We start from the raw sequence: 15,258 nt of genomic DNA, 5'->3' as shown, positions 1-15,258 counted from the left end.
ATCTGCAAGCAAGATATTAAAGAGGCAGCACATCCCCGTGAGTGATCAGCAGTTCACACGTCCTAGAGAGGTGCCTCTGCCTCTGCCAAGAATATTAATACCAACTACCTCTGACGTCTAACAAAATGCAGATGAAATAACCAACAATCACAGACACCCCCAACATGTGTTTGAAAGATGCACAGGAGAGAGAATCATTGTTTGGTGTCAAACAATAATTCTGACCCCAATTTTCCTTACAATTTAAGAATTTTCTAAGTCATTTGTTTAAAATGCTTCTCTCCGATCATTCCCAAAACAATAAAGATCCATCTTCTATACAAGGCACACTTAAATTGGGCTTTAATCCTACTTGGTTTGGCTCGGTGGACAGAGCATCGGCCTGCAGACTGAAGGGTCCCAGGTTTGATTCTGGTCAAGGGCACATGCCCAGGTTGCGGGCTCGATCCCCAGAAGGCAGCCCATCAATGATTCTCTCTTATCACTGATGTTTCTATCTCTCTCTCACTCTCTATTCCTCTCTGAAATACAGATTTATTTTTAAGTTGGGCTTTATTATCCATCTAATAAGGAAACAAAATAAACCTGCATTCCTGCCAAGTGGCCTTACATATACATATAACCCACAGGCTACCAGATTCCAGACCCCCTCATTAATTCCATTGTTATGTGCATCTAAATAGAATTACCAACTGTTAATTTAAAATCAGTTTCTTCCCCACACCCAATATGCTTAGCATACATCAACTTGCTAAAATTTATTAAAATTAAACTACATTCATACCATGTACTCTCTAGTAGTAGCAGCCAAGATAAATTTTCCTATTAAATAAGGCACTCTAAAGAAAATGTTTTAAAATATATTCCTATAGAATATGAATTCAAAGTATTAAGCTTAGTCAGTGTCAACCCAAATTTGAAAGTCACAAGCTCAAAATGTAAATGATCAATTTTAGTATCTTTCATATCACACCTTTCCACCTTCCAGGCAAGTTTCCCTGAACTCTCAAATGAATGTTATTGGACTTTCCAAGGCCCACTCATGCCGCTGGATTAATAGGTGCCCTCTTACCAACAGTCCACGATTTAGACAGATAAGGGATATGCGCCCAGTCTCCCACCAAGGGGGGTGCCTTACTGGCACAGACAGCTAAGCTGACACACTGACATGCATATTTGCTATTTAAACATCTTTCTCCTAATCACTTTTAAAGAAAAAAACAAGTTATTCTTCAGGAGATAGAACTATCTATCTAAAACTACTAACAGCACAGGCACCGAGAATAAGAGCAGATGAAGCATAAAGCTTTTGCCACAAAAGGTGGCTGTGGTCTATAAAAAGCAGAGGTGGTCTGGCCCTGGCCCTGGCCCTGGCTGAGTAGCTCAGTTGTTTAGAGCATCAGCCTGATACACCAAGGTTGCAGGTTTGATCCCTGGACAAGGCATATGCAAGAATCAACCAATGAATGTATAAATAAATTGAACAACAAATGCCCCCTCTCTCTTCCTTCCTCCCTCAAAAGAAAAAAATCAATTACTGGTAAAAAATAAAATAATCAGATATGGTCTACAGTGCAAGTGTACTAGCAACTCTGCTATGAGCTATGCTAGAAGCCCCACTAACCACTATTCCTCACTGAGCCCATCCTGAGGGACACGCAGCTTGAGAGGCTGCTTCCTCACCAAGTGGCTGTGAAATCACTCCACCAGGTCAGAGATGAACTCGACCCTAAATAAAGCCCAGCTACAAAAGCCACTCCAGTCCTGGGATACACTTCCATTTTCCAACCAGCTACATTGACACACGGCAGAGGCTAAAGAGAATTGTTTTGTTTTCCTGCAGATCTTTTTAAAAATGGTGGTTTGAAGTGAATTGACAAAGGCTGGCGAGAACAACCAAACTGCTCTTCCGAATTCATTCTGTACCTAGTCTCTCAGGGATTCTAAATGCTTTGACAGCACTTTATGACTCTCACATACTTTTGTCCTTGTCTTGCATCCTTTCTGATAAGCCATCCACACCCAGTCCCCACCTTCCAATTCCACCAGTCCTTCAATTCCCCCAAGGTACCAGGATTTCTACTGCAGACCAGGACCGCTTCTTCCCATATCCCCGCCTCCACCCTCCCCCCTCCCCAGCCCTACACAGTTAAAGCCTACTTCTTCAGATCTCAGGACAAGCATCACTATGCCAGGGAAGCTTCCCCTGAGACTCCATTGTAGGTCAAGTTCCTTTGTTATAAGTTCTCAGGAAACTGGGTTCCTTTCCTTGAGAGCATTTATCTCCGTTTGTAATTCATTGGCTGATTCTTGGATTAAAGTCCATAGTCGCCTCTAGGCAGCCGGTTCCATTAGAGAAAGTTCTATGTTTTCTAGGTGTGCAGTAAGCTACACCATCTAGATCAGTGGTTCTCAACCTCCCTAATGCCGCGACCCTTTAATACAGTTCCTCATGTTGCGGTGACCCCCAACCATAAAATTATTTTCGTTGCTACTTCGTAACTGTAATTTTGCTACTGTTATGAATCATAATGTAAATATCTGATATGCAGGATGTATTTTCACTGTTACAAATTGAACATAATGAAAGCATAGTGATTAATCACAAAAACAATATGTAATTATATATGTGTTTTCCGATGGTCTTAGGCGACCCCTGTGAAAGGGCCGTTCGACCCCCAAAGGGTCACGACCCACAGGTTGAGAACCACTGACCTAGATTCATGTTAAGCATATTATAGGATGTTCGTGCCACAACGAAATCGACAAAGACACATTTCTCAAAACGTATCTCCATCAGTAAGTGGTGCCTAACTGTACTGGGTGTCAAGCACACAGATCTATGGAATGAATAAATGAATTGCTTTCCACAACCCTGTTTTAGTCCTTACGTATATTCTCTACACAGTTCCTGGCACAAAGAAGCCTCTCTCAAATACGTAGCATCTATCCAAATAAATAGCACTTCTTTTATTAACCTTTAAAAGTCTAGTAAAATGAAGATTTTCATCCCCATTTTATAGAGATGTAAATAATTGTGCCAGGGGCTACTCATAAAAACACTGAGACCATAACCAGGATCCTACTTGCAAGCTACACTTTTTTTAAGTTAATGAGATTCAGAAACCATCACTAATTTATTCAAGCCAAGTTCTTCCTGCTTACCTGGCATTTATGCAAGAGGCAAACAGCCACAGGTAAACTGGATACATCACTAAATCTTGTACACACACAAAGAGAAATATAAACAGAACATAAAAATTTGAGAGCAATTGTATACTAGTTTGTCTTCCAAGATTCTCTAAATGCAAAAGTACTATGAAATTCAAAATTCAGCTGTAAATGAGGGGAGAGGAATAATCCTTCACCTCTCTTTTACCATACACTCTTTATTTTCAGTTTTTTCCTCTTTCAAAGACCTGTATTTCCCTGACATGGAAGCCTCTGTAAGAGCAGTTGTGACATGCCATTTTAAAACCGCCCTCCCCAACTCCTCAAAGTGAAAAGTTAATTTTAAACCCCATTAATGTGAGCTTGTAAATTAAGAGATCTGTAGATAAGAAATAGAAGTTATTACAAGACAGACAATTTCTCAGATGTTTTGCACATGAGCACATGAAACGGTGAAAGAAATAGTATGTGAGAGAAATGAAAAAAATTAGATATATCCCAACCTCACTCCCAAAATAATGCCTACGGTTATTTTCCGTATTCTACGTGGCACTGCTTAGTTCCCACACCTCACCCTGGCCTTGTGCCATTGCTTCCTTTTGTCCTAAGTTCCATTCCACATAAATTCCAGCTCCAGGTTTTATAACACCCTTCATTTATCAAAACAACCCTGTCAAGTTGAGTACCATTAACAGATAATGAGAGGAGACAACAGATGCAGTTAGAAGCAAAGCACTCCATATTCTACAGGCCTCAGCATGCAGCCAAGTGAACTGACATCTGACTTTACCCTAACAGTTATAATTAAATAGAAAGTCTAGTTGAACCAACATTAAAGCTGTGACCAGAAGCAGTGCACAGGGGAAATGTAAAGTATAACCTGAGCACGAGTTGAACAGCACCCAGGTTATTCCAGATCCTTAACCTCACACAACTACACTGCATTTACTCGCTCTACCACCCGCATTCTGTCACAGCAAGGAAGACCTCTGGCCACATCTTCGAAGGAGAGTGGCTTTGGCCTACTCCCCACAGCCACCAAAGGGGGCAGGAGATTACATTTCTATAAAAGTTTAAAGGTAACATTCATCTAACAATAACCAGTGAGGTCTGCCAAATTTATAACTACCAAGTGGAGATGATCAACATTCTTTCTTAAGCATTATCTAGTAAAATCATTCCGATCAAGTAACTTAACTCACCCCAGTGTCAAAGTGTCAAAAGAATGGCTAGTACTAGTTAGCTATGTTCACATAGTATCCTAAGATGGGGAGGTTCGGTTTTGTATTACTACACAGAATACGGAGTTATAATTTTAAACTAACCATATTTCTTTCCTTTTTCCAACTTGACAAAACCTCGTTTTCAAAAGAAAAATATATAGTTTTTTTTAAGACCTTTTGGATTTTGAGTGATATACATTCCTATAGAAAATCCAAACCTATTCAAGTTGAAGTGCATATCTCCAGACCCTCTTCTAGAACTCATGTATACAAATACACAAATACTTAAGAACATATATATTTATTTGTCGGGGGGGGGGGGGGTGTTAATCAAAAATGAAATGCACTTGGCAACTTGCTTCTCTCACTATACAGCAGACCATTAACTTTCAATTCCTTTATATAGTTGCAGAGAATTCTATAGTATGGGAATACCACAAATTAAAAGGTGTCTAATTATGCCCTGCCGATGTGGCTCAGCTGGTGGGTGTGGTCCAGTGCACTGAAATGTTGCCGGTTGGATTCTGGTCAGGGCACATTCCTGAGTTGTGGGTTTAATCCCCAGTAGGAGGTGTGCAGAAGACACCCAATCAATGTTCCCCTTTCATAGCGATGTTTCTCTCTCTCTCCCTCTCTCTTTCTCTCTAAAAATCAATTAAATAAATACTTCTAAAAGTATTAATCATCATAACCCAGGTTCTATGTGTATCTTTGTGCATATATATGTATTTCTATACTGTTGCAATCTCTCATTCAATGAACACGCATCATTTAGTTCAAAGAGGTTGAATCAAGCTACCTTCCAATTTATAGTCTTCCGAGCAGTAAGCCCTGTTCCAACACTAGCATTCTGGTGGTTTAAGTTTTACATTATGCACTCTCCTGGATTTCCTACCCCCTGGCCATTCTCTATTTCTTTCCATGACTCCTCTCCTAAGAATTAGTAGTCAATGTTGAGCACCTCTTGTCACATTCCAGCATCTCTCATGAGTGAGAAGATTCGCTCTCAAGCTGTTTCGTGCTGATTGCAAAATTTTATCCCCACCCCACCCTTTACTCTCCCACCCAAAGCTTGCTTCTTAGTAACAGATCCACGTTTCAAATGCCCTCTGGGCTCCACCACAATAGTATTCCACAGATACTCTCAAATCATCCTAAACTAAATCAATGTTCTTCCCCACATGTCCTGGCTTCCCCCACATAGTCCCAAGAAACTCATTACCCTGGTATAAGTATTCATAGCATGTCTTTTAAAAATAAGGAAATTATGGCTTATATCCTAAAATGTATATGAATTCAGAATTAGCACATTAAATATAAAATATTTCTCAGCTTTTAGCACTACCCAATGAGTTTTATTATTTTAACTAGAGGCCCAGTGCACAAATTCATGCACAGGTGGGATCTGGCCAGCCCACCCAGATGGGGGCCAATTGGGGACAGGGCTTGTTGGGGGGAGGGGCTGCAGGAAGTGAGCTGGCCAGCACTGCCCCCAATTGGGGGGGGGGGGGCCCTACCCGAGGGGAGGGGCCACAGGTGGTTGGCCGGCCGGCCCCACCCCCAATTGGGGTGGGATGGAGCCAATCAGGGGCGGGGCAGGCCAAAAAGAGGGGCCGCAGGTTGTTGTGGGGACCAATCGGGACCCTGATCAGGCTGGTTGGCTGCCGTAGTGCACATCATAGCAACCAGTTGTTCCGGTCATACCATCATCCCAGTTTGCTTGGCTTTTATATATATAGATAACAGGTAACTATCATCTAACCTATAGCTTGCAAGTCTTAAAGGTAAATCAAGGTCAGGCATTTACAAATATGAATTTTTTAAAAAACTTTCCTACATAATTACCTATCCATTCACTTATCACATCACTTTCCATTCAGCCAACATTTAATGATCAACTCACAGTTTCTTTGTAGTAAGTTGCAGAAGAACAGAAATATAAACACATCAATTTGGTAGGTGATGATAATTATAGGTGATGTTAAAAAAGACTTAACAGAAAACCATGAACATGCATGTTGTAATAATATTCCAAATTATTGGGGGAAAGTGAGTTTTTATGTCCTTTAATGCCAAAATCTTAATATTTACTTCTATATTTAAGAGTAAAACTTATGAGCTAATTTCAACCTTGATAATATTGGAATCTACATAAAAATACTCTTAAAAATAACTAGAAATAACATCAGATTCTAAAATTCAAGGAGCGCCCTAGCTGGTTTGGCTCAGTGGGTAGAGTGTCAGACTGCAGACTGAAGGGTCCCAGGTTCGATTCCAGTAAAAAGCACATGCCCGGGTTGCGGGCTCAATCCACAGTAAGGGGCATGCAGGAGGCAGCCGATCTTTGATTCTCATCACTGATGTTTCTATCTCTCTCTTCCTTCTCCCTTCTTCTCTGAAATCAATAAAAATACATATTTAAAGAACTAAATAAATAAAAAATAAAATTCCGAAGGAGGCTAATTTTTAGTAAAACTATAAACAGCACATACTCCATATATAGGTAAAACATTTAAGTTGGATGTTAATTACAACTTTCCTTTTTTTTTAACACTTCCCAACACAGCCCAAACATATATTTGAGTGATAAACTGCTAATACGCAGTGTGATTTCATGATGTACAAAATTACTGACATAAATTAAGTTAAATATAATTAATATAATATAATATAATATAATATAATATAATATAATATAATATAATTAATATAATATAATAATGGCAGAAAGACAGAGGGGGGAATGAGAGCTTGCAAAACATCAAATCCCTCTTTTCTAAGAACAGAGAGCAGATGCTCAGTGTGCACTCATAGAAAACTCATCTGACACAGCACGTGTGTCAATCAAAGGTCAGGTCTGAAGGATTTAGTTTTTGGAAGTGGGGAGCCCTCTTGGGAATGCAGGATGTGAAGTAGCCTTAAAGCAACTAAGAATGTGAGATTTCTCAGATAGCATATGTTTTCAACATATTTAAGGACATTTTTCATCAACTCACTAGCGATATCATATTCTACAGATGAAACTATAATGTTCCAACAGAGTGATACTTTGAAAAGGCAAAAAGACAGTTAAGAGAGATTTCTCATGTGGAAAAGTATTACAGTAAAAAAACAAACTAAAAAAAACAAAGAGAGGTTTGTGGAAGAAATAAATAGGTTAGGGACTCAGGACCCTCATAGATATGTAAAATGGGGTCTGGCGATATGTGATAAAATCGGTGGGGAGATCCAGCCAGGTTTATTAAAAGTCCATAATCTTATGACAACTAAAAACCTCAACTATTATACCAAGAATTCAAAATTTCAACCGCATAGATAGATATCTGTGCAACTAAAATAACACAATCCCAAACACTGCTTTGCCCTTTAAAAAAAAATTTTACGTATGTTTTGTCTGGTAATATATCTCCAATAAACTAAACTCTTTTTAAAATATAATCACAAACATCTATTTTAGGGAAAATATAAATTTAAATGTTTCAAAAGATTAAATCAGTACCATTTGCCAGTTTCAACATCACAGATAGTGTTCATGATCCAGTACTTTCCGCTTAAAACCCAATCACACTCCTCTCTAGAAAATGTCAAAAGATTCTAATTCAAAATATCCACTCACACATGCAGTACGTCAGCTAAAACAAAAACCAAAAGCCACAGTCAAGGTTGTTTGACCTCTGCAACACAGAGCGGTTTCTTTTGTTTTGGAGGAGGGAAGTGTTAGAGGTGAGAGACTGTCATGAAGACAAATTCTGAACATCCACTTAACTTTAATTTTAACTGACTAGATAAAGCAAATATTTGGGATACAGGAAACAAAACTTAGTACAAAAAAAGACATTCTAACATTTTCATTATTTAATTAATTCTAACAATGAAACCTAAACAACGACCATCCCTCCAATCTTTAGAGTAAGCTAACTCTACAGTGAAAAATATGAGAGCCCTAACAGCAGACTCTGGTATGTTTAAACAATTATAATGTAAAGCATGTTCATTCTCACAAGTGAAAGGAAATGACTGCCAAATGCTTCCTTTACAATCTCTCCAGAATAGAGCAGGTCTCTTTAATGTGAGCTTTTCCTGGCATTCCAATTGTAGCAGACATTGAACACAGACACATTAAAAGCTGACCTGGTTCTATTATCTTTTATTGAAGGCCTAGCAAAGATCAGACATGAGTCCACTGCTATTTACATTTTTTGGTGCATTAATCACTTTTATACTCAAGGGCTTTGAGAAATTCAATAGATTTTTTTTTTTATGACAATAACCACGGGATGTAACCATAGCTGTATTGGTCTTTTTCTCAGGAAGGTCAGAAAAGCTGTAAAAACAGGAAGTCTGTGCTATAAGGTTGAGAAATGTTTGTTTTAACAGTCTAAGGCTTTCTGGTTGAAGTTTGCAGTCAGGTATTATGGAGAACTAGAGTTTATTCTTTCCAGCCAAGGATTAATGTCTGGGGAAAAGGCCAAAAAGGTGCCAAAACAACTTTAAAAAGCACATTACCCTAAAATAAGACTTCTTTAAAAACCTGAACTATCAATTTTCCTTGCTACCCTTCAACACTAAATACGAGCTGATTTAAAGTGTAAAAGAAGATACAGTTTATCTTTTGTAATTTATAAAAGCTAAAGGAATACCATAGTAATCAATACTAAGACAGCCACCTAGCAACAATTAACAGTTAGATTAAGAATTGATACTTGCCATTTTATACATGTTTTATACGGATTATATCATTTATCATTATACTAAACTAGAGGCCTGGTACACAAAAATTCATGCACTCAAGAGGGTCCCTCAGCCCAGCCTGACCCCACTCACAGTCCGGGACCCCTTGGGGGATGTCCAACTACGGCTTAGGCCCACTAACCCCAGGGAGCGAGCCTAAGCCATAGTCAGACATCCTTAGTGTTGCCGAGGAGATGGGAGAGGCTCCTGTCAGCGCGGCTTGTGGCTAAGCAGAGCTCCCCCTATGGGAGCACACTGACCACCAGGGGGCAACTCCTGCGTTGAGATCTGCCCCCTGGTGATCAGTGCCCATCATAGCGACCAGTAGTTCCACCATTAGGGTCAATTTGCATATTACCCATTTGTTATGTGGGATTATTAAATAAGATTAATTATTTTAATCATATATTAGAATGACAATCATTCTTGAATACAAATTCTTGCTAAGAAAACACACAAATCAATGCAGGTCCTGGCTGGATAGGTCAGTTGATTAGAACCTCGGCCTAATAAACCAAGGTTGCAGGTTCGATCCCCGGTCAAGGCACATACAAGTATCAGCCAATAAATGCATGAATAAGTGAAACAACAAATAGATGTGCGCCTCTCTCTCTTTCTCTCTCCCACCCTCCCACTCAAATCAATTTAAAAATCACACACACACATCAATGCAGATTAAACTAAAAAAAAAAAAATTTTATCCCCGATGAAATGGTTAGGTTCTGCTTTTAAAGATATTACTTAAACGTTTTAGTTATACTAGAGCACAAAATAAATCTGTAACATATCCAACAAAGAGATTTGTTTCAAAATATCCAATTTCATAATTCTAGTCTTTAGTTAGCCTCTGTTTATATAGGCTATCAAAAGGAATGGTAGCCCTAGCTGGTTTGGCTCAATGGATCGAGTGTCAGCCTGCAGACTGCGGGGTCCCGAGTTCGATTCCAGTCGAGGGCACATGCCCCGGTTGCAGGCTCAATCCCCAGTAGGGAGTATGCAGAGGGCAGCCTATCAATGATTCTCTTTCATCATTGATGTTTTTATCTATATCTTCTCCCTTCCTCTCTCTGAAATCAATAAAGATATTAAAAAAAAAAAAAAGAATGGCAATATCACTTGTGGACTCCAATTCATATGAAATTAAAAGTTATATTATGAAAACTTTAAGGTAAGAAAAAATCCAAATGTCATAATATGTATCTTATCAATTAAAGTTCCATTTGGCTTCTAAAGGGCACTGATTGGAAAATCACATCAAGATAAAGTGCTTTAAAATATGAACATGAAGGGCTATTACCACAACAGTTTGTCATTTACCACAAGGTGTGTCAAGAAGGGAAACAAATCAAAGTGATTTACTATTTGATAGTTTGTACCTACTATACCTACCTTAAATTTTTTAAATGTTTACCTCCTACAAATTTCCTACAGGGAATTGAGCTACTTTCATATGGGAGTAAAATGACCTTCCCTTAAACACTCAGCATCTTCCTTATCTTTCAAAGGCACCACTCTAATAACAACTAACCCTAAAAAGGGCCCTACTGGTTTTTAGTTTAGTGTACACTGTATAATGGTGAGGTTTCTTTCCTGGGAATTGAAAAACAACAGAGCAATGGCTTCAAAATTTTGTAGAACAACAGTATCCAACCTAAAATTCTATATCCAGCCAAAATATTAATCAAGTATAAATATAAAATAAAGACATTTAAAGATATACACAGCCTCAAAACATTCATTTCTCATGTACTATTTCTCAGGAAGTTAACTCCACAAACAAGAGAAGGAACCAAACAAAAATCTGTGAAAATGTATCTTTAAGGGGATGCCCAAAGTGATAAGGTGGCAGATCTAGACATTAAATCAAGGTGAGGGGTTCCGGTCCAGGAGGGATACCACCAAGAATGATTTATAGACTCCCTAATATCATTAATTATGCTAAGAGGAGTTTTCTATAGTTCTGTTAGAATGTGTGAAGCTGATTTATATAGAAAAATACAAAACTAAGCAAAGAAATAATGAGAGACGAATTTTTAACTCCTGAAAAGAAAAAAAGACCTATCATTTTCTTTTGAAAAATTCATTGACACATACCTATTAGCATTTTATGATGTGCTTCAGTCACCTGGTAAACAGAATTGTAAATATCAGAACTTCAAATTTAAAAAAAAGAAAAATCTAGAGAAAGAAGCAGTCAATCATTTTAAGTAAATGCAGGCACCAGAACTGAAATATCTTTTTCTTCATAGAGCAGTTGTACTATATTTTGCCACCTGCTGGCAAGACTCTTAAAATTTAGCCACTATATAATAATAACCTTAAGTGCTTTTTTTAAAAAGGAAAAACATGGAAATGATCACAAGAAATATATATATATATATATATATATATATATATATATATATATATATATATATCTCCTATCTAATAATAGACAAACATGGTAATTAACCATAACTTTGCTACCCTTCCCATTGGCTAATCAGGGCAATATGCAAATTAACTGCCAACAAAGATGGTGGTTAATTTGCATAGTCGCAATGATGGGAGGCAAAAGGGGAAGGATGGAAGACAGTGATCAGAAACCCAGGTGCAGGCAAGAGCCAGGGAGTAGGGCAAAGGTCAGCCCTGGAGGCCACCTTTGCCCTGCCACCAGCGGGTGATCAGAGAAGCCTGGGGGGGTGGGGCAGGGAAGCAGACACGACACAGACAGCGAAGGAGACTGTAGAAGCCAGATGCAGGGGCAGGGAAGCGGCCGCCCCCATCATCCCCGGCCAGTGCTTCCCTGCCCTGCACCCGGCTTCTGCGATGGGTGACTGCAGAAGCCGAGTGCGGGGGCGATCGCAGAAGCCGGGTGCGTGGGCAGGGAAGCGTCCGTGGGCAGGGAAGCGTCCGCCGCCAGTGTCCCCGGCCACGGCTTCCCTGCCCCGTACCCGGTTTCTGCGATTGGTGATGCCTATTTTTGCATGACACTTAACTGACTACCCTCCCTGGAAGCACAGAAGAAGAAGAAGCCCCCAGAAGAAGAAGCCACCCACCTTTGGTCCAGGCGCCAGCACCTGGGGCTGGCTGCAACCCAGGAGATGGACAAGCTACCGGCCAGAGGTCCCAGGCTGCAGCCACCCGGAGAAGCTACCAGCCCTGTGGTCCAGGGCGCCAGCGCCTGTGGCCAGGGAAACAGGTTCCCTCTTCTCCTACTGCAGTCATTACTTCAATATTCCCCTTCTGAATTTCTCTCCTGTGCTGCAACCCAACTCCACTTTTCATCAAAAGGATACAGAGCAGAGAGAGCAGTGTTAAAAGCTTACGTTTTTAAGCTGGTAAGGTTGGTACTTAAACATATAAATGGAAAACTAGAGTCCTTAAGGTCACAAAGGCTACAAAGGACAAGGACAGCGCATGACCTATTATATTCAGCAATCCATATGGGGACTGAAAACTTTGCAATGATGACAATTACTGAAGATATGAATTAACTAAAATAGTTGCCAGGGACAATTCTTCCTTCTTTGAAAATATCTACATCAAATCTGTTTAAATAGATTTTTATCTGCATAATATAACACATTCTGACAAGACCACCACCACCACCAATGTGGTCAGTGTTGTGCCGTAAAATGTTTAATAACTGAGGGACAAATTTTGTGCACCAGGCTACTAGTATATATATAAAAGCCTAAGCGACTGTTACAACTAGAACAACCAGTCGACCAGACGCTATGACGCGCTCAATGCAGGAGCTTTCCCCTGATGGTCAGTGCACTCCCAGAGCTGACCTCCCACAGTCCCTTACCCCTGCCAGCCGGCAGGCCTGATAAGGCCTGATTGGGGGGGGGGGGGGGGGAGCCCCAGCCAGCAGCTAGCAGCCGGGGAAGGAAGGCCCTGGCCAGAAGCCGGGAGGCCCCAATAGGCCCTGATCGTCAGCCAGGCCTAGGGACCCTACCCATGCATGAATTTAATGCACCGGGCTTCTAGTGATATAATAAATTCAATCACTATAATTTTAGTATGCATAAATGAGAAAAAAGTCATCACTAAACAGCTTTTAAAAGATAAATAGTATAAAAGCAGAAATATAAATATATTATCTAGCTTCAAAGAACTTAAATTTTTAATACTTAGCATTCTACCCATTTGTTTATTCAAAGTTATGTTCCATAATCAGCTAAATGTTTTTTAAAAAGAGAATAAGGTGGGTAAAATAAAGGAAAATTGAGGATATTTCCAAATACTAGTTAGAGGCGAAATTATAAGCTTATCATTAGGTTAACCGTGGTATTTTTCAGTATCTCCCAAACCCCATGCCTTGTCTTTGTTTGAGAATACTGCTGAATTTTAATGCCATTGTTTTGTCAATAAACACTTCGCAAGTTCATTAGTAATCCTCTAAGAAGACAGAAATTAAAGCTTGGCAAGCAGTTTCTCATAAAACAAAATTTGCTCTGGTTTGTTAGAACTAAATGTGCCAAGTGGCAAATTAAGATGTGAGAACACACTTTAAAGGTTATGCTTTAAAAGTATTCAATGACTCAAATAGAGGTATCATTAGACAGCAGCAAAACAAATACTAGGATATCTATTTCATTTGCAATCTGTTAAGTTTCAGATGGACTATTTTATGATGACCACTAAGAGCTATTAAGATAAACTTTGACCGGAGACAGATATAACACTCCCTAGACTTTCCATTAAAGAACTGGTAGGATCAGAATGGACCCAACTCCAATATTAAAAGCAACAGAAAGAGTCCAGTAATTCACAGTGAAACTGCCATTGTGCCAACAAAACTGTGTGTTTAGCATCCATGGGAATGCTGACATGTGCACTGCAAGTGATGATTGAAGAGTCAATTAAGTAGTGGGAAAGGGCTTGCAGCAAAAATTTAAACTAAAAATAATCCATTTACAGGAGAGCAGTACAGGAAAAGCTGGCTAAACTATAATCAAAGTCTGTATTTCCAGTTTCAATAGTAAACACAGTTGTTAAGAGTGGTTAACACACAAGACCATAAGTGCATGCAATTTCAAAGTAAAAAAACATCTGTTTTATCAATAGTATCCTTGTTATATCCCCTATTATTTTGCTCAGAGACAATGTGAGCATAAGAATAAGAGCAAGTATGACGCATGAAAGAAAGAACAATCAATTTACCTTAGGAAATATGAGCTTTTCACATAAATTCCTAAAAGTATAAATTTTAAAGCTGTTAGATTTCTAGAATTTTACAGATCTTCTTAAGAAATAACATCAGGTGATAATGCAATCTCTCCCGCTGCTGCTTTTCTGTCCCCACCAGCTGAGGCAGTGTGCCTGTTTCCACAAGGTAGAGTGGCAAATTCAGAAAATGAAGCAACTAGACAGGCCAAAGCAGAAATGTCTTTTAGTTCATGACAAAAAAAAGTAATGTTGCCGGCCAATGAACTAGACACAGTTGAAATTTTTTTCAGTTCTGGGGATAAAACTTGTTTCATTTCACCAGTGCTGCAGTGTAGTCCTGTGTATTTTTCAAGGCGATTTTGAATTGTGAGTGATGCTCTCCTCAGCTGGTGCTCCAAGAGCAGGCACACCTTTTCATCCCTAGCTCTTGAATGGCTTCCCAGTCTTCATGCAATTTTGCCAAGTGGTAAAGGGCACCAGCTCTGGAGTCATATGGCCAGGGTTGTTCCTGCTCTACAATTTACTAACAGTAATCTTGGGCAAGTCTCCATATGCTCATCTGTAAAATGTTGACTAATAATTATACCTACTACATAAGGTTTTCATGACGATGAAATGAAATTATTTGAGTAAAGCACTGAGTGCTGGGCCCACAAGAAATGCTCAATGAGCCATGGCCGATGTTTTTTAGTGGTTAGAGCATTGGCCTACACACTGACATTCGATTTCCTATCAAGGACATGTAACTGGGTTGCAAGGTGGATCCCTGGCCCTGGTCGGGCGAGTGCAGGAGGCAACCATTCCAGGTGTCTCTCTCAAATCTCTCTCTCTCAAAATGCAATGAAAAAAATATCCTCGGATGAGAACTAACAACAGGAAGGAAGGAATGGAGAGAGGGGAGGGGAGTGGAGGTGGGAGGGGAGGGGAGGGGACGGGAGGGAGGGAGGGAGGGAGGGAGGGAGGGAAAGAGAGAGAG

At 39.6% G+C, this 15,258-nt stretch overlaps 1 protein-coding gene across 4 annotated transcripts in view; it reads right to left on the bottom strand.

The window, feature by feature from the left end:
* The window catches only part of RERE (arginine-glutamic acid dipeptide repeats), a 418,729-nt gene that overhangs the window by 304,757 nt on the left and 98,714 nt on the right, over positions 1 to 15,258 (bottom strand). The window lies entirely within an intron of this gene.

Source organism: Myotis daubentonii, chromosome 3 (genome assembly GCF_963259705.1).
Source record: "Myotis daubentonii chromosome 3, mMyoDau2.1, whole genome shotgun sequence".
Lineage (NCBI taxonomy): Eukaryota > Metazoa > Chordata > Mammalia > Chiroptera > Vespertilionidae > Myotis > Myotis daubentonii.
The sequence above is the reverse complement of the archived record's forward strand: the minus strand, read 5'-3'. Positions and strand labels throughout refer to the sequence as shown.